Source organism: Xylocopa sonorina, chromosome 2 (assembly GCF_050948175.1).
Source record: "Xylocopa sonorina isolate GNS202 chromosome 2, iyXylSono1_principal, whole genome shotgun sequence".
Taxonomy (NCBI): domain Eukaryota; kingdom Metazoa; phylum Arthropoda; class Insecta; order Hymenoptera; family Apidae; genus Xylocopa; species Xylocopa sonorina.
Genome location: NC_135194.1, coordinates 9,203,818 through 9,227,440, shown reverse-complemented (window position 1 = coordinate 9,227,440; position 23,623 = coordinate 9,203,818). Strand labels below are relative to the sequence as shown.

Sequence of the window (23,623 nt, the reverse complement as noted above, 5' to 3'; positions counted from 1 at the left end):
AGAGACCACCCTGTATGCTTCTGCTTGCTGGCTGCATGGAGGCGCTAACGCGACATTACCTCGATCTCCATTCACTTCGTCACATAATACCCGTAACGAACCGAGTTTTGTTCTTCGTCGTGGCTCTCATCGCTTCGTGCAAGATTGACCACGAACTGGGTCCTCTGTCGAAAATTACAGGCTTCCGCTGGTAAATTTGTATTTAAACAGAGGACAGGAGACTCCAGGCGTCCTTCGAAAACGTCGGCTGATTATCAGTACCGAGATTATTTACACGACGCGCGCATATCGCGTTCGTTTCCTTCTTTTTTACGCCTTCGATGCGAGACTTTTTGTTCTCGCGAACGAAGAGTTAATTAACTTGCACGCGATTACATCGATATTGAAGCGTCACGAGATTGTCCGGTTAAGCGAGAAAGTCGATTTTTTAAAAAATACTTCGAACAAAACAAGCAAGAATCTGTGGATTTTCTTCTGCCAGAACGTCAATGCGATATTTCGCGGAAAAAGTTTTAGTCTTCGAATCGGGATTGTTTGCGAGTCTGTAAAAGCGTTTTCTTGTTTAACGCCAGTCTTGATGCGCGTCAAAACGGACAAATCGAAATAGCCGTCAATATTAATACGTATTTATGAGTCTCTTAACTTGAAATACGAACAGCGTGGTTTTTAACAGTTCGTTTGTTCGTTCGTTCACGAGCCAATTGGGTCGCTATGATAACCTTTCAACGGGACGGTCCTCAGCTATTAAGCGACCACGGTTCATGAATGGAACAACCCCCAACTTTGCCTGGAACAGTATCCTGCGACTAACTCTTAAACCTATTAGCATGCCAAGCGGTGCGATACGAATTGTTTGTTACACTACTACGCTGTTTCAAGCGATAGCGATAAGACCTCTAATTTCAGCCTTCGGATTAGTATATCGGCTAGTCGAATTATGTAATTGGTTTTCGGTTGATACGAATTTGTTCGAGTTACAAATGGTGTCATTAGTTGTCAAGAAACAAAATTCTCTCTGCGATAAATTTAACTATTACGAAATTAAAGGAGCAAGGTAAATTTAAATTCAATCAAAAACGTGCTTTCAGTAGATCCATGAAATGTCATATTTTCGGAAGAAAAACCTGAGAATTTTAGCTCGAATCCGTGGAGGAAGCCAATTCCATTTTCGGTTGATACGAATTTGTTCGACTTACAAGTGGTGTCATTAGTTTGTCAAGAAACAGAATGCTCTCTGCGATAAATTTAACTATTGCCAAACTAAATTTAAATTCAATCAAGAACGTGCTTTCAGTAGACCAGTGAAATGTCATAGTTTCTGAAGAAAAACCTGGGAAGTTGTAGCTCGAATCCGTCGAGGAAGCGAATTCGATCGTCCGGTTGGCCGACAGCGCACCGATTGCTCATCAAAGACCTTCTCGATAAAGCGAGAGATTTATCGATCGAAATGATAGCCGGAGGCGGGCGAAATTAAGGCGAATTCACGAGGTGTCCCTCTCGCGGAGGGCATGCACAAGGGCTGGGCGTTGCGTGCAACGAGGGTGTAATTCAAAAAAGGGCCGCGCGCCACTAAATCTAGCCCCGATTAAGGCTTATTACGGGTGAACACGATCGAGGTCCCGCAGCCAGCCACGGTGGAAGGATGGGGCTGCGAGGTAGGGACGATGTCTCGTCGCGACTCGTTCGGTTCAGTTCCTTCAGGAAGGATCCTTATGGGTGCAATTACACGGGGCTAATTATGTTCTTCCTCTTGGCCGTGGCTTCACGTTGATACGTGGGGCTTTGTCGAACACGCATCGACCGGTCCATCCGAACGAAACGCTCGTTATTATCTACGAGGTCTGCAAGGGCCGCCATCTCGTAAGCAGACACCGTCGAGTCGGTCGATTGTAATAGGAGCACGTGTAATTATAGTAATTCTTCCGGATACTACATACAGAACGAGATTACTCGTTAACGAACGTTCGACGAGTTGTCGTTTGACGCGAGATTTATTTATAAGTGACATGCGACCCTCAGGTGGCGTGGCAACTTATAGCGGGGGAATTTGGATTCGCGAATATTTTATTCGAAAAGAAAAACAAGTTTTTTTTTCTCTTTACAGGACGCTTACATCATCCACATATAATTTTGTTGGATATGTGTAAGAGGATCTGTGAAACGTTCTGAGTGTTTATTCTGCTAGTTCTCGACGCCAGTTTTTTCTTACATTTTCACTGTATTATATATAACATTGTGTGAGCACTAATATTTGTAAAAAAAGAAGTATTTAAATGTAATATATATCGATTAGAATGAAGAAAAAAAAATTGGCCCATGGGGGGATCGAACCCACGACCTTCGCGTTATTAGCACGACGCTCTAACCAACTGAGCTAATGGGCCAGTACGACTACTGTTCTTCTATATAAATATTTAAATGCACTACTTAAATTTACGATACATATCTATTTAATTTCATTAACGTATAATCAATAACAGGAAATCTAATACCAATACCAGACGTATTATGAAAATACCCACTATCTATATTAGAAACTAAACTTTGTGTTTGTCGAGAGTTGAGTTTTTCAAATTTACGATTTTCCAAAGAATGGTCAGCAGACCTCTCGTCGCAGTCACCAAGTAGTCCAACCCCTACGATGAAGGACGCAGAAGGGTGTAATTTATGGAGAGTGCCATACTCTCAAGTATCTATACCTGACGCAAGTAAAATGGCACTGTTCGAAGTACAGAGACATTTGACAGAGACTCGTACATGGTACATACGTGTAAAATGTCACGCACACCACGTATACAGCACCGTGGAAAATTAATTTCCCGAAACGGAACCGCATCGATGTCCCAGAGAAGTCACCGCGTGACATTAAACGAGCCCCAGATCGAGATCGACAAGAATCGACGTCGGCGTTCATTTAGCATTCGCGATACGTACGGTTCCCATCGGCGTCGTGCCCAGCTTAGTTAATTGTGCGGAATTTATCACGCGAGGGGGGCAGAATCGTCGAACGGGAGGGGAGACAGCTGGCGAGGGATTACTACACGTACGATTACGCCTGTTTGATATGCCGCGACACTCAAAACTCGTACATCACACTTAATCGCTGAATATGGAACAGTCAGCCCCGACAGCCGCATCCAGCATGCATATTTAGAGTGCAATTATGGCCCTTAGCTATTGTCGGCACGCACGCCGCAGCAAATTCCCTATCGAACCCTATCATTCTTCTTTTTCCCCCGAGCCTTTATTTTTCATTTCCCATCCCTCGACGGGGCTATATCAACCTCTCGTACCCGTGTTTCAATTCACTATGCACCCCGCGAGCTTTCTTATTGCGGGAATGGCCGCGCCTTTTTGTTTCTTCATGCGCCTCGAGAGGTGTTCCAGGGCTGCGCGAGGAGAATGAGAACAGATGGAGAAATAACATGTGGTTCAACCGGAATTATGTCATTTAATATTCGAAGGGTTTGCCAGAGAGGCCACGTTCGAAATTACAGCCTCCTCTGGGGTATAAAATACGTTTCGTACAATTTAATGGCACGCGGAAATATCCCCACCCCCGTAACGGCGAATTACTTTTTAATTATCGCGAGGGCGACGATTTACTCAATCTCTGCGAGATCGAAATTGTTACAATATTCAAAACAATAATTACTCGCTGCGGTGAGCTTACGAGGTTGACACGTGTCGCGAGGTATTTCATTATAAAATGGCAATAACCGATCCTGCGTCCCTTGTGCAGCTTCTCCTCGTAGTAAAGAGTTACGCGATCGCAGTGACTGCTCCATTGATGGACGTATTTCAGAAAACAATCGTACAAAAATTCTATCGCGAAATTCACTGTAAGCGAACTATCGTGGCAGAGATTCACGATGTACAGGGATTGAACACTTTTACATGAAACTACCCTTCGAAATCCTTCCTTTGTTTCCAATTAAACCCACGATCCGATCGCGACGGTATCAAACGTGCGCCCTTCGTTCGAAATTCCATGCATCGAATCGCGACTCGCAAATCCGTCATCAGGACAGGGGCAATAAACGAAAAGGAACGGGAGTCCCTGGCTGCGAGTCGAGTCCTCGAAGCGGGCAAAAAACGAAGCAAAATTAAAAGATTAAAAAAGGAGGGACGAGCAGGGAACAAAGTGAGGTAAAAAAAGGGTTAGCAACTGGCAGAAGTCGACGTCGAGCGACGAGTCGGGGTGCCGACGAAGGGGAGGTGGAGGCAGGAAAGAACGTCTCGTCCCCGTGTCACCGCACCCAATAACACGCGGGTAATCACGATTTAATGGCTCAATAACGTCTGCCGCAGCGCCCCGCCACGGGCCCACGAAACAATTTATCGGTCCCGCCAGTCAATAAATTCAGCTTTTGAGTTGTATACGGGCCTGCGCGGAACCGCGCGCGCGAGCGGCGCGTTTAAATCTCAAAGCGGACGGCGTCGAATTCGAAACGACGAATCCGAAAATGACGCGTATAAATTACGTCGGAGATAAATATCCGCTCGAATGGCCATTTCGCTTGCGGAGTTCGCGTCGTCCTAGCTGAGACTAACGGTTGCGACTTTATACGCGCAACCCCCTCAGGGGGTTGCTGCGCGTCCATTTGTTGCGAGACACCGAAACTTCGCAGCTTCGACGATGCGCTCTCTACGCGTGTTACGAAATTTCCTTATCTCTAATTTGTTAGGTCAACGATCGAAGATAGCGGCTCGAACTTGAAGCTAACCAGCTGCGTCTTCGAGCAATTTCTAAAAGAGAAATGTAATTTATCACTTGCCTCGCAAAATTTAACCCCCGATAACGTCGGAATACTCGAGTATTATTGAACGTTGGATTATTCGAACACACTTTGAGCGTACGCTTTTTATATCTCGCTCTAAAAGCTACTCCAATATTTGGTTCGTTTAGCGATGTAACGTTACTCACGTACGAGTTTTGCGATTATTATATGCAAAGTATTGGCTCTTCGTTGTGAACGTAAACGTCACATGCACTCTGCTAGCACTATTACGTAAAACTTGTTATTTAAAATAAAAATACATTGTAACATTTACTTCCATTTCCGTTTAACAATCTATCTCGTAAAGCTTTGTTCAATTTTCTATTTAATGTTAAATTTGGAGACCAGTGCATCAACGGTCTACATAATAAAACGCAGTTTCCAGTATTACGCGGGTGCATTTTCCGACTGGGCGATATAATTTCATTGAAGCCACGTGCGCGAAACGATGTTTATAAACGGTGATTCACAACGTTATTCGACGCGTTACCGTTCATACACCGCGTTATTTTACGACGGTAATAGCCTACTAAGTGAACACCGGGACCGTTCGTTAAATCCAAGGCAAATATAAACCGGCTTCGTAAATGGCGGCAGTTCCTCGAGCGCGGAAGAACGCGGCGAACGGGTCATTGGCGCCTGAATCATTAACAGCTGTCGCGAGTTTCGATATTGCCGGTTCAAAATACCGATCTCGCGTTCCTATTCTTTATTAGAACCGACGGGGACTCCAACACGGTGACCGTTAAAAATTGCCAACGACACGTTTATTGGTTCGTTAAGACAGTTGTGGGTCAATATAACGGAACAATACCGTCCCGTTCAGATGGAACTTCGCTTCTGCCTTGCAATCGCTAAACGACGTATTACTCGTCATTTTATCGTTCCAACTTTTAATACGAACTGTACATCGACGCGTGAACCATTCTCGCATCAATGAACCACGTTTCTCTACGCGCGATCGTGGACGTTATTTTCTGCGAAATTAACTTCATCGAGAGCGACGATAGACAATTTCGTCGGGAAGCGAGGTACGTTGTCAGCTTGTTAAAAATAGTTAGTTGCACTTGTAAATTATTAACGACGAGACTCAGCTGTCCGAACGCGATTATGAAATGATTTGCAGCGTCGAGATGGAACCGCGTCGAAAGCGACGCGAGCCGTTCAACCGCGGTACAAAGTCAACTCCGTTGACAGCTGATAAGTTAGTCAGATTGAAATTATTGGCAAATGATTGTACGCGCGGACGTCGCGGTATCAGATTCAGCAACGTGATCATTTTGTAGAGTGAAATGCGACGAGCGAGAATGCGGCCTCGTACAACTTCGACGGCGTCGATCGCTCGATCGATGCGAGCTCGTCATCTGTTTGTTCCTTTAAGACAATCGTTATAGTGAAGATGCTCCGCGTGAAATAATTTATTCGTAAAACTTATTCGCGAATTACGCTACAATTTACACGTACACGGGGTGATGCAAAATGTTTGGTATTTCAGCTTTCTTGATTCTTAGTTCTTCGTGTAAAATCTGGATCGACGCGCATTAGTAACAACCGATCGTGGATCCGCCACGAAGGGCAGCGATCCCGTCTCGCTTGGGATCGCGTTCTGCTAGCTCGAATGGGAAATTAACTCGGAATGCTTCGCGGCTGCAGCGAGCAGCGCAATTCGTTCGGTGGGATTTATGGGCTGACAGTACCAACAGGCGACTTGTTCGAGCGACTGCCACATGATTCTTCGTCTGTAATTGGTTGACAGTGGCGTAAATTTTGATAAGCTTGGAGTCGACTTCGGCCTCCTTGGATCTCGAGTTCAGTTCCGAGCGTACATAATTGCAATTACGAACTCCTGCTGCCAATTCCAACGTTGATATCGCATAATTTTGCTGTAGTACAAACCAAGAGGAACTGATTCCGGCTACACGTGCTGGATCTCGAATCTTGCGCTTCTCGTTCAGACGAATCTGTGTATCGTCCAATTACGTGAAAATTCGTCCATTAAAACACTTTCGTGCGCTCGTTAGTCGAAAGAGTATCCTGCGCGTACCCCCGTAAACAGCGCCGTACCGCAGCGCTGCTCGTTGCGCCCAAGCAGGATCAGATAACAAATTCGCAATCCCACGTCGACTAACTCGCACTTAAAAATCCATTCAAGGATTTCCCCGGGAACGGCTAGAAATTCTGCTGGTTGCCGCTGGAAGATAGCCAGAACGAACGATTTCAAAGGAGGGAGGAGGTAAATATCGGGGCGGAGGTAAAGAATTCCCGTGGCCCTCCCTGGGATAAATTACTGTCTCGGCAATAACGTTGCCAGCTGTTTAGCGATGGGTAATAGTAAGTTACGCGTCGTTTATGTCTGGTGTATGGCTCGGTGGAGCGCGCGCGGAGGCATTTGTCGCACCGCGAAGCCGGCATCCGGCGGCCCGTTTCATTTGCCGCCGATAAAACCGCCCTCGGCGCTCGCCGAGCATTATCGTGATCACCGTTTTCAGTAATTTACGGCGGTTTTACGCGACGTCCGCGGCGCAAAAACCGCGCTCGTTCCCGCGCGACACCGCGGGAACGTTCTCCACGGGGTTAGGCTTCGCAGCTCCTTGGTACACGCGCGCGATTATCCCCCGTTTGCTCCCGTTCGCGCGCTTCAACGGAGCTCCAATTTTCGATTCGTCTCGAGAAACTCTAAGCGGAGCATTATAGATGAACTGATAAGTGGAGCGGAAGCTGCTCTGAAGAAAATTGAAACGCGCGGTCGCAACGCGAATTGAAAAGGTGAAATCGAACAAGAAACTCGGCGAGACCCACGAACCGGACAATACGACATTCCTGGTGATTCGCGGACGATTCTCGAAGCTCGCGAGGCCCTCGCGAGGCAAGACAAATCTCGTTTCATCACGCAGCCGGACGACGAGACAGCTGTCGTTCCCCAACGAATTTTATGCGAACATAAACGAGCCGCATTGGCGTGGGTGGGTGTACGACTTCGAATGGGAAACGAACGGCAAGCTAACGGCTGGCACGTCGACGACACTGCGTACGCGGCGTATCGACCGTAGATGATTTACGACACGCGTGAATTTCGCCCCGCGTGCCTCTGCGTACGCCGCATTCCCGCGTCCCCGTCCACCCGTGGCTTGCACGCCATTTCGGTTCCACGCATGCTAACCGCGAAGAGAGTACGTATGCAGATTTATCAGCACGACGTCGATGCTTTAACGGGGCAAAGAGACGAATCGATCGGTCCGCGAAACGACCCGGGACCAGGCGAGATCGGATAAGCGGGACCGTAATGGCGTCGCGAGGCCTTGGTCCCCAGTACTTTTGGGAACAGGAGAGAAAAATGACCATGTCTGCGTCAGACTTGAATTCTATATTCTTCATTCGATTATGGTAGCTTCTTTGGAATTTAAGAATATTTCCTGTTCCTTTCGCGACTTTGTTGGGTATTGGTCAACGATGAATAGCGATTTTTATGTTGAGTTTATAAGTACAACGATTTCGACAACAGAGTAATTTCCAATTAGAAGCTGGTCTCAATTACAAATTGTTTTCGTCGAAAGCGACGGTAAATACCAGCGGTTAAAGAGCGTTCATTCGCGCAGTATTTAACCTGATCGGTGTTCATTACGTTTTAACGAAGCTACTTTCGAAATTAATTAAGGAGCTTTGTAGAAGATTTTCGCGATGCCCGGTAGAAGCCCCGGGAATTATTATCGCCAGATACGCGAGCGCGCGCCAAATAACGGGCTATCGTTTTACGGGGTGAGAAAAAAATACGGGAATTAACGGTCGGCCATATAATTATCCGAATAATCTGGAAATCGTACGAATAATTATCGGAACAATAATTGCGGCCGGGACCGGCGCCGCTGTGAAATTCAAATGAAATCAATGGGGCAAATTTAATTCGCGGATCCGCCAGTAATTAAACGGTTGACAAACGCCGGTCACGATTCATTTCGACAGAAATTTAAATTCCGTACCCGTGCATTTTATGAATAGTTAAATACTCTAGCTCGAGTCCCTCCTTTTACTATTATTTTTTCCCTCCCACCAGCGCAAACTGCTTATACATTATTCACGCGCAAACAACGACTTTCTTTGGCGCGATTAAATTTTAATACGGTATAATTAAAGAATGAACTCCTTTTTCTGGTTGTAAGCCATGCGGAATTCCGTTTGCGACTTTTTTCTGCAAACCATCTACATGGTAATTCGAAAGATTCTTTTATGGTAATCGACGACGATTCCAATTCAGTCAGAAATTTATGCGTTACAGTTACACTCTAGTGCCATTTTTTTTTTTTTTTTTTATAATAAACGCGACCTCGTATTTTTTAACGCATCGTTCGACGCGAATCTTGGTGATCGACTTCGAGCGTCTTTCTGTTTGTGCAAACTCGTACCAGTCGCGCGATGGTAAAGTGAGTCATGATCGTGAATCATCCGGATGGCACCACCGTGTGCGCATCGCGACTGTCGGTGACCGGCAAAATATGAGCAGAAATTCTTCCCCAGTCAAAACACGAAGACGCGAAAGAAGAAGCTAATGTTCGAAGCTGCAACATTGCAGGATCGAGATTTACAGGGTAGAAAGAAAGCAGCTACGAGTCGTCCGAGGAATCTTCAAACCCTCGTCAACGTTTCTAGAATTTCATCGCGATGTCCGGCTGAAGAGCGTCTAATGACGGGACCAGAGCTCTCCGGCGACTGTGGCCGATCACACGTGAAATATTGTCGCTAATAAAGGCCCTGCGGTCATTATTTATGGCGGTCGGACGAATTCTGCGGGGCACAAGCTGCGCGACACCGCGGCTAATGTCGGCTCTCTGTGTCGCGCGACAGAATTAAAATGGCCGTATGCGACACGCATAACCGTTCCCTTTTTCCCTTTTTCATCGCGCAGCTGATCCGTCACGGTCATTGAATCCAGTTTACATTAGCGCGACGCGATCGTGATACCGATGCAAATTAGAATTTGAACTGCGTGCACCTACATCGGTCTTCCCTAATCGTAACGATAAAATGGTAACCAAATGATTGACGGTTCAGCAAATTGCGACAAACATTTCTCTAAAACTACGACGAAAATAAAAGATTTGTCCATTCTTGAAAAATTACCCTCTGCTTCGCTGTCACTCCCCAAAAGAATTAACGTACATCATCATTATCACTATAAATGGTCCCCAATCGATATCGCATATGACCCAAAGCCTTCTAATCGCGCATGAGACGAATACAAGTAAATGATGACTCCAAGAATTCCTGTATTCCATTTACAATATCAAAAAACGATAGGGCGCGAATTCGACACGACTTGTCGTACAATCCAGCGAAATAATCCTCCCGAATTAATTCGTCCTCGTTCGCACGTTATTTCGTCGCGTGGGTAGAGCGTCGTTCGCGCGACATTTTGTACGCGGGCCGTTTCGCGTTTTCCCTGCATTTGAAATAAAGTGATTTATCGTCGACCTGGTGCAGGAGTCCCCCCTCGATATTTATCGACCTCGTCTACCCGTTATTATCAGCGGCGGGGTGCGTGGAAACGCGCGGCCCGGACTAAATTTGTTTAAACGGGACGCGCGCGATGTTAGCCGCGGACACGACGAACGCTGCAGACGTTGACAATTTCGCGTAATGGTCCCGGGATAGATCCTGGACGCGTATCGATCGTCGGGTTCGCGGAAATTCGGTGATTGATATCACGGGATCTACGCGCGCCGTGTTTGCGTTTGTCACTGGATTTTAAACATTTCGGCCCCGAGAACCGGCGCCGTCGGTATTTCCCGGTGCGAACAGTGTTTGATAGGGTATCGTGTGTAGTGTATTAAACTATTTCAATATCACGTTGAAAAATCTGGCAAAATATACGGTGACACAGCGTTCGCGTATTGGCACAAGATGGATTTTAGGTATTTGATCCAGTTCCATTTAAGATACAGTCGACTCCACCGTATATTCTTTTTATAAAAATATTATTGACGCATACAATACTTTTCTTATCATGAAGTCATCTGTATTCTGTTTTGACTTCTCTTTAAGAAAAGAAACTTGATTTGAAACAAGTTAGTCGCGTGCAACACTAACAGTCTGTTCCCAATGAAATATTATAATATTTCAAACTGAATCTGAATTAAACTGAGAAACTTGCTTAAATTGCTCTGATAATCTGTCGATTCCATATAACGCAGTTCCATTTCCTGTTACGCGGAACGTATCACTCGCGTTGTACGCAAGTCTACTCTTATCTCTAGTAAACACTCTTACGATATTAAATTAATTATCGAGAGGCGATAAAGACTGGAATTTCGAGCCGTGGAAATCGTTCAGAGACACGTGAGGCTGAAAGCTCATAGGCGATTCGATATCGATCAGAAATACATGCATCTAATCCGTACAAGGCAGCCAAGCACCCACACGGACCTCGTTACGGTTTCTCTAGGAAGATCGGTGTCTTGTCAATTCGTTTCACGCGACAACGAACGCGTGCATCCGCGGGCACGGAACGAGATGTGCACCCCGTGTCGTGGGACCGTTTCAGGGGTCAAGCGTTCCGGTTCCATCGACGGTGCCCATCGGCTCGCGCTGGAAGCCAACCGGTCGCAAATTGCGGCTCGAAAATGTACGATCGTGCCCGGTGCGTATACCCGTTCGGGAACCGAAGCCACGGCCGCGACAACAAATAAGGAATGAAAAATACAGCCCTTGGCGCCCGTACAATGGCGATATTTATAAACGCACGTTGAATCCTTCCATCCTCGATAACCCATCTTTCTCGCTCCTCTCTTTCTCTCTCTCTCTTGAGGGTTCCTCTCCTCTTTCTTTCCTTTACAATGTCTTCTCCTCTGTCTCGTTCCCTTCTCTATCGCTTTTCTTCTTACTTTTTTCGATCTCTTTGTTTACTTTTTCTTTATGCCTCCTCCTCTTCTGCTTCTACGCTCACCCAACAGTTCGATCGTCTCTGACAAATTCCCAGACGGAAGGCACACGCCTAGAAGGATCGACTTCATAAATTCTCGGCACCGGTAAACCACCGCGTCGCGGACCTTCCTCGTGGATTTATTCGTGCCTCGCTGCAGGATCCTCCCGAGGAGCGAGGTCGGGTTAGAATCTTTTCGAACGACCTCGACAACGGTGCGATTTCGAGCACGCATGAAAAAGGAGAGAACTTCGTGTTCGAGAAGAACGCGTGATCGTTCGAAGTTCCCGATTCCACCATTGTCAAATTGCGAACGTTTCACACCCTCCATCCATCGTAAACCCTGTACCGTACGAAACTGAACGCGAACGTAACTACGCATCCGCGTTTGCCAATGTAAATTATGGAGCAGAGGACTGGCAGGCGAGAAGAATCAACGCAAACAACGGCAACTCGAACGCGCCATCGAGCTTCGATGAAGCCCAGATGCTGGAAGCGTCCGATTGATTTATCGATGCAAACACTGAATGTCATTTATTTACATAGACGCAACAGTGTTAAACGTCTTTAACTCGCGGATGCTTGGACATTTTCCAAGGCACGAGAATATATCCTCGATAATATATTACCTCGAAATCACTTGAAACTTCAGCAGACAAGAGCAGACAGAAACCTGAGGGATGACCAAAGCTGACTGCCTACAATCCATCAGAAATCAGCGTCCAGTGAGACGCAAAAACAGACGAAAGTTAAGAACCGAGTCGAGGGGTTAACAAGGGCCGGTTCATCGATTCCGAATCTCGACGTGCCCATCGCCGTCACGAGTTTCCGGTTCTACTCTTCGAGGGTCTCCGTTGCGCGCGGTCGTCGGTTTTAAGATCCACGACACGAATAACGTCCAACACGTGACCGAGCACAGGCTTCATCCTTCACAGCGTCGTTCGGCCACGAGCGTAACCACACGACGGGGCTCGTTTTTATTCGAGCTGGCATCCCCGTATCGTCGCCAGAGCATTGTACCGTACACGCGCGACCCTTGTATCTGGATGCTGGATGGCGATCGCCGCCAGAAAGCTCAGCCGCGCTTCGACGTCCGCGGAAACTTAAATCGTAAAAGTTTAATGAGGTTACAAGTCGAAGGCGCGCGGCGGTGCATCGAATCGATACGTCGCCCCTCGATTCGGTTCGATTCTTCGCCGCCACGACGCTTCCCTCTTTCCGGTCTCGCATCGCGCCATCCGCGGGGGTTGTCGAACGAGGGACGCGTCCTCCTGTTTGTTTTTCAGCCGAAAGAATTGGACGTTTAACGCTTGCCTGTCGAAATATTTAACGTATGGTATGGTCCTCATTAAAGCACGCCACCAAATCCTTTATTCTGCATCAGCGGTCCGTAACTTGGGGTCCGCGACGTCCTCACAGGGGGTCTGGAAACGTGCTTGCGCGCGCGATCCTTTCGGCGCATGTAACTCCACCTTTCTTTCCCCTTTCAAAGGTCATCGACTGAGCGTAGGTTGTGTCAAGGAGAACGGGGTGCCCACGGAAAATTACTTGGACGAAGAAAGGGTTGAGGTTTGAAAACTGGAAGAATTATTGTCTCAAGCTATTTTTAGTACTTGTGAAGTTTCTTTGCATTCAGTTCTAGCTATAATCTTAGTTAATATTGTTGTTATCTTCTTTAATCCGTGCTTTATGAGTCACGAGAGTGAAAAAATTTACTGGAAATATCGCTTGGAAGACTGTTTCTATAATAACTCAGCTTCTAGGAACAACAGCTGCTTGGAATAACGATGCACCCCGAGATTGCTAAATACGAGATACGCCCTGTTGGAAATTCTACCGTTTCCTCGGCGTTATAGTCAGCGTTCGTCAGAGTTTGATGCTCCGCCGTGCAATATTTAAGGAGCGAGGTAACTAACCTTTCTCTATTTTCATCAACAATTCACCGGCAGCTACCACCGGTTCCGTGATTTCAAGTCGCTGCGTGGCAATTCCGCGGTGTCCTCGTAAGAATCACGCGCGCTCCGGGCCCATAAATTAGTGACTGGCAAACAGGATGCTGCTACGTAACGCTATACTATTCCATTGTTACGATATAACCGTTCTACTTTAGAATTTAAAGAAGTTCACGAAATTGCCTTGCCGCTTCAGAATTTACGGGACAAATATTTACGCTGTAGAATTCGGTGAATCAGGGGATCGAAAATCTACTTTAGACTTCAAGCAACTAGCTAAATAAACGTTCCTCTTACGTGGGATTCAGTAATTCACCAAGCGAATATTTTATCGTAGAATTCGAAGATTCGCAGTGTGCTTTTTTTTCTATTTTAAACAGAATACTACAGACGGAACTTCTATTGGAGTCTTTGATGTTTGTACCTCCACTTTTAAGATATTAGCTACGAACGAAGTTGCCATTTACTTGCAGACTTTCTACCAGTCAGTAGATAAACGAGAAAAGAGAGACGCTCGAAGACGCAAGAATTTTTACCGCCGCTGCTGCAGCGTGCAAATATGAATTCTAATTTCATTTCCACGTGAAGCAGACAGACATTGAATATCAGAAAAATATCATTTAACATCGATATATTGCGGACAAAGTGGTAAAAACTACGAAACCGGAACCTCTCTTCCGCATCCCCCCGAAAATTGCCGGCAAGTCGTTCGACCCAAGACAGAAAAGGAGAAAAGGTAAACTCCCGGCGTTCTCATCGTTCTAAAAGGAGAACGGCCACTTGGCGAACGAGCTCGCGAATTTTTTCCCCGCCGAACTTCGGCTTTAATTTCAGCTGGAAAGACTTGGCGGGCAAAGTTTCGAGTAGGCGAAAAACGGGCGGAAAGTACGACGGGGTTGGGAGGAAAGGAAGCAGGAAGGAAGGAAGCAGGAAGGAAGGAAGGAAGGAAGGAAGAGCGGGTGGCGAACGGCGTAAAGGAGCGAGCGAAGTTTCGTTTGAACGTACTCTCTACGGCCGGAAGTTATTTGAGAGCCGCCTATCCCCGAGACTTCTTCATTATTGCGCTTTTAATGAACCTTCAAATATTCCCCGCCAGTCGAGCGCGATCGTCCAATGGCGAGAAAAAGATCTGTACGATGGCGTCGCTAGAGCATTCGTACAGACCAGAGTCGCTCCTAGAACATCCAAATAATCATCCATAACAATTGGAAACATTCTGCTAAAAATGTCTTCAGTTCAAAAATTGGTCAATTTTAATACGAAACACTTTTCAAGTGGTTATTTGGTAAAAACGCCAAGAGTCATGAGAGAAGTGATCTGAGATGAAAAGATCTGTATAATGGCGTTGCTAAAGCATTCGTACAGACCAGAGTCGGTCTTAGAACGTCCAAATAATCATCTATAGCAATTGGAAACATTCTACAGAAAATTGCTTCAGTTCGAAAATTGGTCAATTTTAATACGAAACACTTTTCAAGTGGTTATTTGGTAAAAACGCCAAGAGTCATGAGAGACGCGTGCTTCGAGTTCGCAGGGGTGAGTCCCGTTGCAGTCGTACATTGCACCCCAGTGCGGACGCGGCCTAATATGCACGGCGGGAGGTCTTGGGAACAGCGAGGCTCGTAAATACCCAATTACTCGTTTCGCCGTTCGAGAGGTTCTGCTTGGTCGAGCCACCCCGTGCCATGGTGAACGCACAACTTTTCCCTGCGATGCTCGCCGTCCGTAACCCCCCAGGATTTTAATCCTATCCTTTCCGGTTTGCTTCTTCGGAGCTGTTACTCTTGTGTACCGTACCTTGGACCAAATCCACGGTATTGCATTCATTATAGCCGTGGGGATTAATGATTATTAGCGACGTTAACGAGACATGGGGTGAGTACGTTTCGATGCGATGTACGAACAGGGTTCGCATATATATGTTCTCTCTTTTTAACAATTCTACAGAAATAAAAATTGCGACCAATAACTGCGAACTTCTTGTTCAGAAAAAAGTGTTCAATTGTATAGTAATTTTTTTGCAATATCACATTTTATCGACTTTGGAAGCAGACAGACTGCGACAATGGAATTAGACGTTTCCAGAGGAAAGTTTCGCTCGTATCCGGCGGCGTTACGAGTTGAATTTTTAATTGCTCGGCAATGGACCGTCGGCCATTGGGGGAGTTAATCAGGGTGACGTGAACGAAACGGAATAATGATGTTCGCGATACACTGGACCGTATAGAAACGGTATATTCGACGATCGTAAAAGTTTACGGTCGGCGTTAAATTTTCCGCGCGACGAAAACTGTTTCCCTTATTGCGCTTATCTGATAGTTTATCGAGTCGTATATTTCTGGATCTCGGCCGCGTTAAACGTCGCCCCGTCGGAAACTTTCCCATTTAAACGTTCGTTTCCACGTCTCCGTTCTAAAAGCCATGGTTTTGCCTACCGTGACACGTTCCTCCAAGTGGCGCGTTCACGCAAATGTACGGATCGTGATCTTTTTTCTATCGCCACTTTGATTCGCGAACGCTTTATCGCGTGAATCTGGCGCCCGTTTACACAGTTACGTTTCTCGCAAGTATCGATATAAGTACAGATATTGGCTGTAGAATTATGATGGTGATCGATCGTCATGTGAGAAGTAGCTTTAAAGTGAACATTTGCCAGGATCAGTCGTGCCAAAGAGTGCAAATGTGAGAACCGCAAGGTCCTGTGGCGCAACGGATAACGCGTCTGACTACGGATCAGAAGATTCCAGGTTCGAATCCTGGCAGGATCGACGTTTATTTTTGATCTTTTTAACATTGCTACAGATTTATTTAATGTTAACATGTAACATTCCTTCTATACGTTTCTTTTTGGTTATTTATAGCTATATCGAGCGCTTGTGTAGTTTAACAGTGACGTGCAAAGCTAAGAAACAGAGTCATACGAGTTTACAATTTCCTATATAGTTTGGTAACTTTGGATCTCACTGTTTGTTTTACACTCTATTATAAAAAGAAAAAAATCATTTCCTTTTTGTAAAAATACCGTAAATTAGGAGTTCTGACTGGTGCGAGACAGATGTCGAAGGACCTCCAACAGGTATAAAATGTCCCCTTAAGTTCTTAATTTATTAGTCAGGGTTAAGACTCTTGGCTCGCAAGGATGACCTGATGTACATACTTGAGGAAACATTTTCCAGACGCCATCCTGAGGCACATCGCATAAACTTCAGTACCATCACTAGTTTATTTAAACTATCAATTGCAGTGCTTGCATGAATTAAATCCTATAGATTTAACGATGCGATCGTAATTTATAAATTACTTTGGAACTATTTATAGTATACATAGACGAGCGTTTCAGCTTGTTTCCTCTGCCCAGTATATCTCAACAAATTTTAGATTTAAAAAACAAAAATATGCGTGGTTTTGTTAAATAAAATAGAATTATAAATGCAAAATGTATTTTAAATATTTACGAATTGTTTGATATCAGAGAAAAAAAAAATTGGCCCATGGGGGGATCGAACCCACGACCTTCGCGTTATTAGCACGACGCTCTAACCAACTGAGCTAATGGGCCGATGGAAGACAGATTCGAATTTCAGTATAAGAATGCACTGCGCTAACAATTTTGATCTCTAAAAAAATTTGTAATCACAGAAACTTTGAACAACTTTTAATATTCACGAATTTTTCCACTTCCATACGACCTTAATCACGTGTATAAAAATAACACAAGTTTTAAAACGAATGTCTCTTTGCTGTACCCTAGTCGCAAACCAAACAAACCTACTCTTCCAAGCTACGATACAAAGAAAGGTCTAATTCAGAACACCCTCTACTGGCCATATTCCCCTCCTATCGGCTCTTACAGTGACGAAAACCAGACGCCAACCTCGAAACGCTTCAAATTTCAAGTTCGAACCGGCCTGAAAACGAGCAAAAACTTTTTATTTCCCGACAGATAGATAGGTCGCACGTGTGCGTTGTAAAAGTGTGCCCTTAACGCGCGTTCGAGATCGTGACATCTGCGCGCTTAACCCCGCGGAACCGACGCGTCCGCGACACCCCCTGAAGCAGCACAAAAGCCGCGCGAGCGGCACACGGGACGTAAATCTGCATATCGTCTTTTAACAGTGATTTCCAAGGGGCCCAGGGCATTCGCGGCGCGAAACTTTCCTGCTGGAAGAAATGACAGGTAAGCGAAAAGGAAAGCGACAAGCCCCCGGGGGTAGGTGCAAACCGTAGATCAGAGTTTTATGGCCGATCTCTGGCTCGCGAGGCACCGAAGGCGGTCTCGGTCCGCGGCGAAAAACATACATTGGGCCTGGGCGGCTCGCATCGCTGCTATAAATCGTTGGCTTTATGTTACGGTCCTGAAAATACGCGGCGAGATGCTTGGCGACACGCCAGCGAGCGGGCCAACGAGGAACGCGCGAGTTTCCACGCGTACCAGAAGACGCCACGCATTTTCTGACACTTTCAAAGCGAGCTCGACGTGATCGATCTCGAAATTAGAGGTATTTTTAAAGGGTCACGCTATTAGTCGAGGAGAAAATGACACGCTACAGTTTTTGATTGCAGGTTATCGTTTATCTGTAGCTTCGACGAGGTCCACACGCTGCGCAGGATTAAACGAAGAGTGTTTAATCAGAAAATTATTTCGCAACGATTAATTCATAATATTTCATTTCCGCGTGATTGGACACTCGCAGCATTACCGTTATTTAACCGCATTTATATGCTCGATACGAAAAGATTCCGATTGAAACGGGAAAAGCGTCGTCGTTGGATTAATGGCACCGTGCGCGTTTATTCAACGGCGCAAGGATAACGAGCGAATAATAATTGTCGCGCGTAATTGATTATACTTCGCTCGCACCGACAAATTACGCAGCTGCTAAATATTACAGTGGAGTTATTAACCTCTTGAGGGGCGACGTCGCACATGGAGACGTGCCACGAACGTTATTCGATTGTGTCTTGCGCGCTTTTCAAAATTTTACCGGCACGAGCGTCATTAAACCGTCAGCTGCCATTTACTGTAATTGCTCGCTTACCGAAAAATTCTTCGTTTTTCCAATTAAATTGCTCGCGATCTTTCATTGCCGTTTTGCGTGCACCGGCAATTTATGAAAATGTTTGAACCACCGTTAAATTATGTACCTTTATTGAGGCAATATACGAGTTTATGACCCCACCTGGCGAACACACGAAAATCTTTTTTTAAATCCTTTTATAACACCATGTTCTTCACCATCAAAAATTTAAAAGCATATTGAAGAATTTCGCAGCAATAATAATAATAATAATAATAATAATATACTATTTACGAGAATTGTTATGGACTTTTCATTAATTTTTATAGTAAAGAGAGAGAGAGAGAAAGAGAGAGAGAGAAATCCAGGAGCCCAACGCCAGTCAAACGTACAAGCAAAACGGAATTATCTCTCGACATTTCATCTTCGTCATGAACGTTTCATACGCTCTCGAAAGAAACGTGTGCATGCTCGAATAACGCAACCCCCATGGAATTTAATTCTACGTAATCTAATTGCACAAATGAAGACCCGTTCTTTCCCCCCGACGACAATTCACCGTCCAGTTGTTTTTTATTTCACGGAAACAGAGAAGAGAGCAGAGCGGAAGGGGGTGGAAGAGGGAAAAGAGGGTGGCGCGCGAAAGCAGCAGATACAAATCTTCAATTATCACAAATGACGATACGCGGATTAAACATCCCACGGGAAAGGAATACGTGAAATAATTCACCCACCCCTCCCGCTTCTCTGCACCCTCCTGGAAGAGCTTAAAGTGTATTTGCGTAGCCGTGACAGGAGCACGCTGCCATCCCGTTACGTACGGACAACGTGCACTGAAATAAGAGACTCCACTTAAGCGACAGATTTATGCGAACAGATATACGCGCCTCTCACAAAAGAACCAGTTTTTTACGGGGCCTTTTTGCACGACGCGCCGCTTCTTCATGAATTACGACCCCGCTACCACCCTCCCCATCCGCCGTCCACGTTTTAGTTTATAATTTTGCGTCGCACAGTGCGCGACGTATGATACAAGGGCTGGGCTAACTGTGGCAAACCTCGAATTAAATTCCTTGCCAGAACTGGAGATACAAGTTCCTCTCTGCTTTAACCGATGTTATTTCCCTGTAATTTTTCGTACGTCCGGTAAAAGTTATTTCGTTTTTTAATACAACTAATTATGCGTACCTGGAATTACGCTCATAGTTCAGGTTTCCCGTATAATTATATTTGAAAATGATTTTGTCTGAAATATTACGTCCTTTTAGTTATTTGTAGCGGCAATAAATAATAACAAAATATTCCCGTGTAATTTGGCGCCCGTTTTATTCGAAGCCACAACCGCGAGGGGACTGAAATAATTTTTCTATCAATTAAAATGAACGATCCAACATTGGCCACTTTTATAGCCCACCATCGTGCGAGACACGTGTACGTTGACTCTGACACACGATAAGAACTTCAATCGCGATTCTTCAAGCGTTCCACGAGGAGAACTCTGAAATACTCCACGTCGATCGATCATATTTCTCGCTTCAATTCCAACCGACGCTTGCTCGATGAAAAAGAAGGACATTAAGCAATTTGGTAGGGGTTGAAAGAAAATCCAATTACACCGTCGCATCGTTTTCAATCTTCATCGAACTAGGGCGATCGCCCGCCATCCCTGCATACATAACCAAGAAGGCAACGAGAGGAGTAAAAATCCATTGATACATTCCTGTCCCTTGTACTTTCTCTCGAAATGTTCAACGCACAATTACGTTCAGTCGAATTTACCTTTCATCCGTCGACCCGATTAGTTCTGTCGATAAAAGTTCGCGAGATCGAATGATGAAAAAGAAATGAAGATTGCACTAATTCTTTCTCGCACAGTATCGATCTTATATTCAACAAATTTAACACAATTTACCAAATCTCACGAGACACGTATAACGACAGCTCTTGAAATGCAACCCCATTCCTCCACAACTTCAGCCTAAAATACACACAAGACATCGGTACACAAAAATTCTCTCATGCTTTACGATAATGATCGTTCAGACGTAAGCAAAAGAGAAGTTTAAGAAAAAAAAAACCAAACGAACGATGTCGAAAAATACACAAAAAAAAAAGAAAAAAAAAAACAATCAGAGGAAGATCAATAAAAGGTAAAACCAATAACAAGAAAAGTTCGAGCGCACCTGTAGAACGTATCCCAGCCGCCTGTAACGAGCGGAAGGAACGGTGCCGTTTTCGCCTTTATCAAAGGGGATCACTCGCGGGACGAGTGTGTCCATTTGTTTTCGGGCTTCCCTAATGATCGTTAAGGGCCAATAAATATTTCGTCGCGCGGCGGAACGACGCGTCCCCGCGTCCCCCGTGAGAGAGGCTCTCTCGCGGTGGCGTGATAAAACATTTTCTAGTTTATATGCTAATATCGGGCAAAGCCTTTAAGTGGCTTTCGCGCGGGCCCCGACGACGAGATCGTTCCTTTCACCGCGCTCAGGCTCGCGCGGGTCCCTTTCCCGCCGCTCTATCGGCGCAGTTCCTTCGTGACGGCGAATTTTTTCGTGCCCCGTGAAAGGAAACGGGGAGAGAAGAAGGGTTGGGGCTCGTTAGGGAGCAAACGTGAAACGAGTAATGGCACGGAGTCCGCGGTTTCTTTGGGATGAATGTTGCCCTCTTGATAAAACTGCGAGCGCTCGGCTCGATAGGAGTGTCTAATTTAACGCGGTGATTCCGATGCCGGATACCTCGCGTGTCCTCCAGCCCCTTAATGTTTAAGGTAATTGGCGGGAATGTAGATTCGCGGGAGAAGTTATGGGAACCGCAGTTTCATCGAACTTTCCACGGATATGTTTGTTCTTCGTTCCGTCGAATCGATTTCTGGATTCTAACCGTTATCGACGTTAAATATTACAGAATGGTAAATTAAGCTCGGTTATCCCAAAATGGAATACTCGTGGAGTACTCGTCGATCGTTAAAAATTGACGTGGAGCCCGGAAAAAAAAGCATTCTGCTCTCCAACGTTCGCCAATATCGAATTCGATTTCGCTTCGAATCACGTTCGGCAGTCTCTATGCCAAAATGTCGGACATTCCAGAGCGAGTGGCCGCTTGCTTAAAGCGACGCGGAGCCAAACAGCGAACGCGGCAGATCAACCAGCCGGGTATCCCATAAAATTAACGTAACCAAGGAGAGAGTCGACGGCGACAGTAGCGTGCTTTCAGGATCGTTTCGAAGCTACTTCGTTTTCATGGTCCGATAGCAGCCAGCGTGGAATCAGAGGGTTCCACCGCGTCGACATCGAGGGGAACGGTATCCTGGCTTTTATGGGATTACGTGTTCGCGATAATGGAACAGGTGGAACCGCCTTCGAGCCGCTTCGGAACATCGGAACACGCGTTTAATAACACGCGGGCAAACGGCGTCCCAGGGCGTAAGTTCCGACAAGATCTGTTCCGCGACCAACAGCCTCGATAAGGAAATTCGTTATTGCAATCTCGTTAACACGGCCGTCTTGTTTCTTTCGTCCCGCCTCGCGTCTCCGCGCGCGAATTCCAAATCCGTTTAGACAGCAACTAGGCTCGAGGGAACGGGGTTAATTGAATTTGTAGTAAAGACGTTCCAGTTAACGGAAACCTGAAACAGCGAGAAGGGTTGAAGCAATAACGGGAACGAAGCGAGGGAGTTTATTCCATGGGTCTGTTTTAAGTATTTCTACCCACCCCGTCTACCATCTAATTACAACAAGGTACGATGAAACAAAGTCCTTCTGATTCTTAATTGCGACATTACCAGAGTACCATTTTCAATTCTAGTTCGAATAAATGTATTATATCTACTTCATTGAAAATATCGACTGAAAACGTCGAGCTTAGAAGGTATTCGAGCATTCTCGTCGCTCGCTAAACATCATCTATTCTACTTAAGAATCTTCCGTCCAGCGCATCAATCTTCTAAACAGCCGCGAGACAAACCAACAATGAGAAATAAAGTCCATCGCCAAGTTCCCAGCAGCTCCAACCCCCCAGTCATAGACCCCGCCATCTATCCTCATCAGAACATCGGATCCGAACCCCCGATCCTTTCAAACACTCAAACGAAGGGTCCAACGAGTCTAAACCGACTATAGAGATCGCAATCCTGCACGCGCACAGGAAAACACGCGAAAAAGGGACACGGTGGGAAGGGTTTTAACTTTTAATTGCAAAATCCTCGACGCCGCAACTTCTTCTCGCGAACTTCCCTAACCTACCCCTTTCTCGCATTCAGATCCGCGGGATGCGTACCCTGGCGGGGCGTAGCAACTTTCTAGACGGTTTTCTGAACGCGATAGTCGCGGCCAACTTGCCCGCTGCGGCCCGTCGAACTTCGATTAAATCGGGGAATCGAGTCGAAATCGAGGCGAGACGGATCGAGAGACGGGCCGTCGGTAATTGGCCCTCCCGTCGGTCTCTCCGCTGCCGTCGATCCTCACGGCTACCCGTTCCCCGTCTCTCACTCTCTCTCTTTCTCTCTCTCTCTCTGCTTTTGGCCCTTCACGTGGCCCGACCAGTCGTTAATCTTTCCTCAGATATACTTGATCATTGCACGCCTCACTACGTCTTCGTTTACGTCCGTAGGGGATCGAGCGCCGACAATTTCCCGTTTCCACTCTCGGCCGTTTCTGCGTTCCGCGCGCCCTTAAGGAGCGAAGAATGGCCGACAGGGTCGGCGGAAAGGAACGAGAGGATGAGAGCCGATCCACCTTCTTTTTCTCTTCTCCTCCTCTTTTTTTTCCCCCACCACGTTTTGTTTCTCGGATGGACTCTCCTCTTGGGTCCATAGAAAAAGGGGGGAAGGGGACCACGTTAGAGGATTAGCGATCTATCCGCCAGGCATAGTCGCGGCGGCTGGAAATCTGGATTCCGTGCAACGCACTTACGGCTTCTTAACGACCGGTCGGTTTCAATTTAAAATTCTTTTAACTGAGC

The 23,623-nt window shown here is 46.0% G+C and overlaps 1 protein-coding gene and 3 non-coding genes across 4 annotated transcripts in view; 1 reads left to right on the top strand and 3 right to left on the bottom strand.

The window, feature by feature from the left end:
* The window catches only part of Alpha-man-ia (alpha-Mannosidase class I a), a 430,149-nt gene that overhangs the window by 273,799 nt on the left and 132,727 nt on the right, over positions 1-23,623 (bottom strand). The gene's annotated exons all lie outside the window — the stretch shown is intronic.
* On the bottom strand, positions 2,311-2,384 carry Trnai-aau (transfer RNA isoleucine (anticodon AAU)). Its single transcript has one exon. It is a non-coding gene; the product is annotated as a tRNA-Ile (tRNA).
* Trnar-acg (transfer RNA arginine (anticodon ACG)) lies at positions 16,342-16,414 on the top strand. The gene has a single exon. It is a non-coding gene; the product is annotated as a tRNA-Arg (tRNA).
* On the bottom strand, positions 17,132-17,205 carry Trnai-aau (transfer RNA isoleucine (anticodon AAU)). The gene has a single exon. It is a non-coding gene; the product is annotated as a tRNA-Ile (tRNA).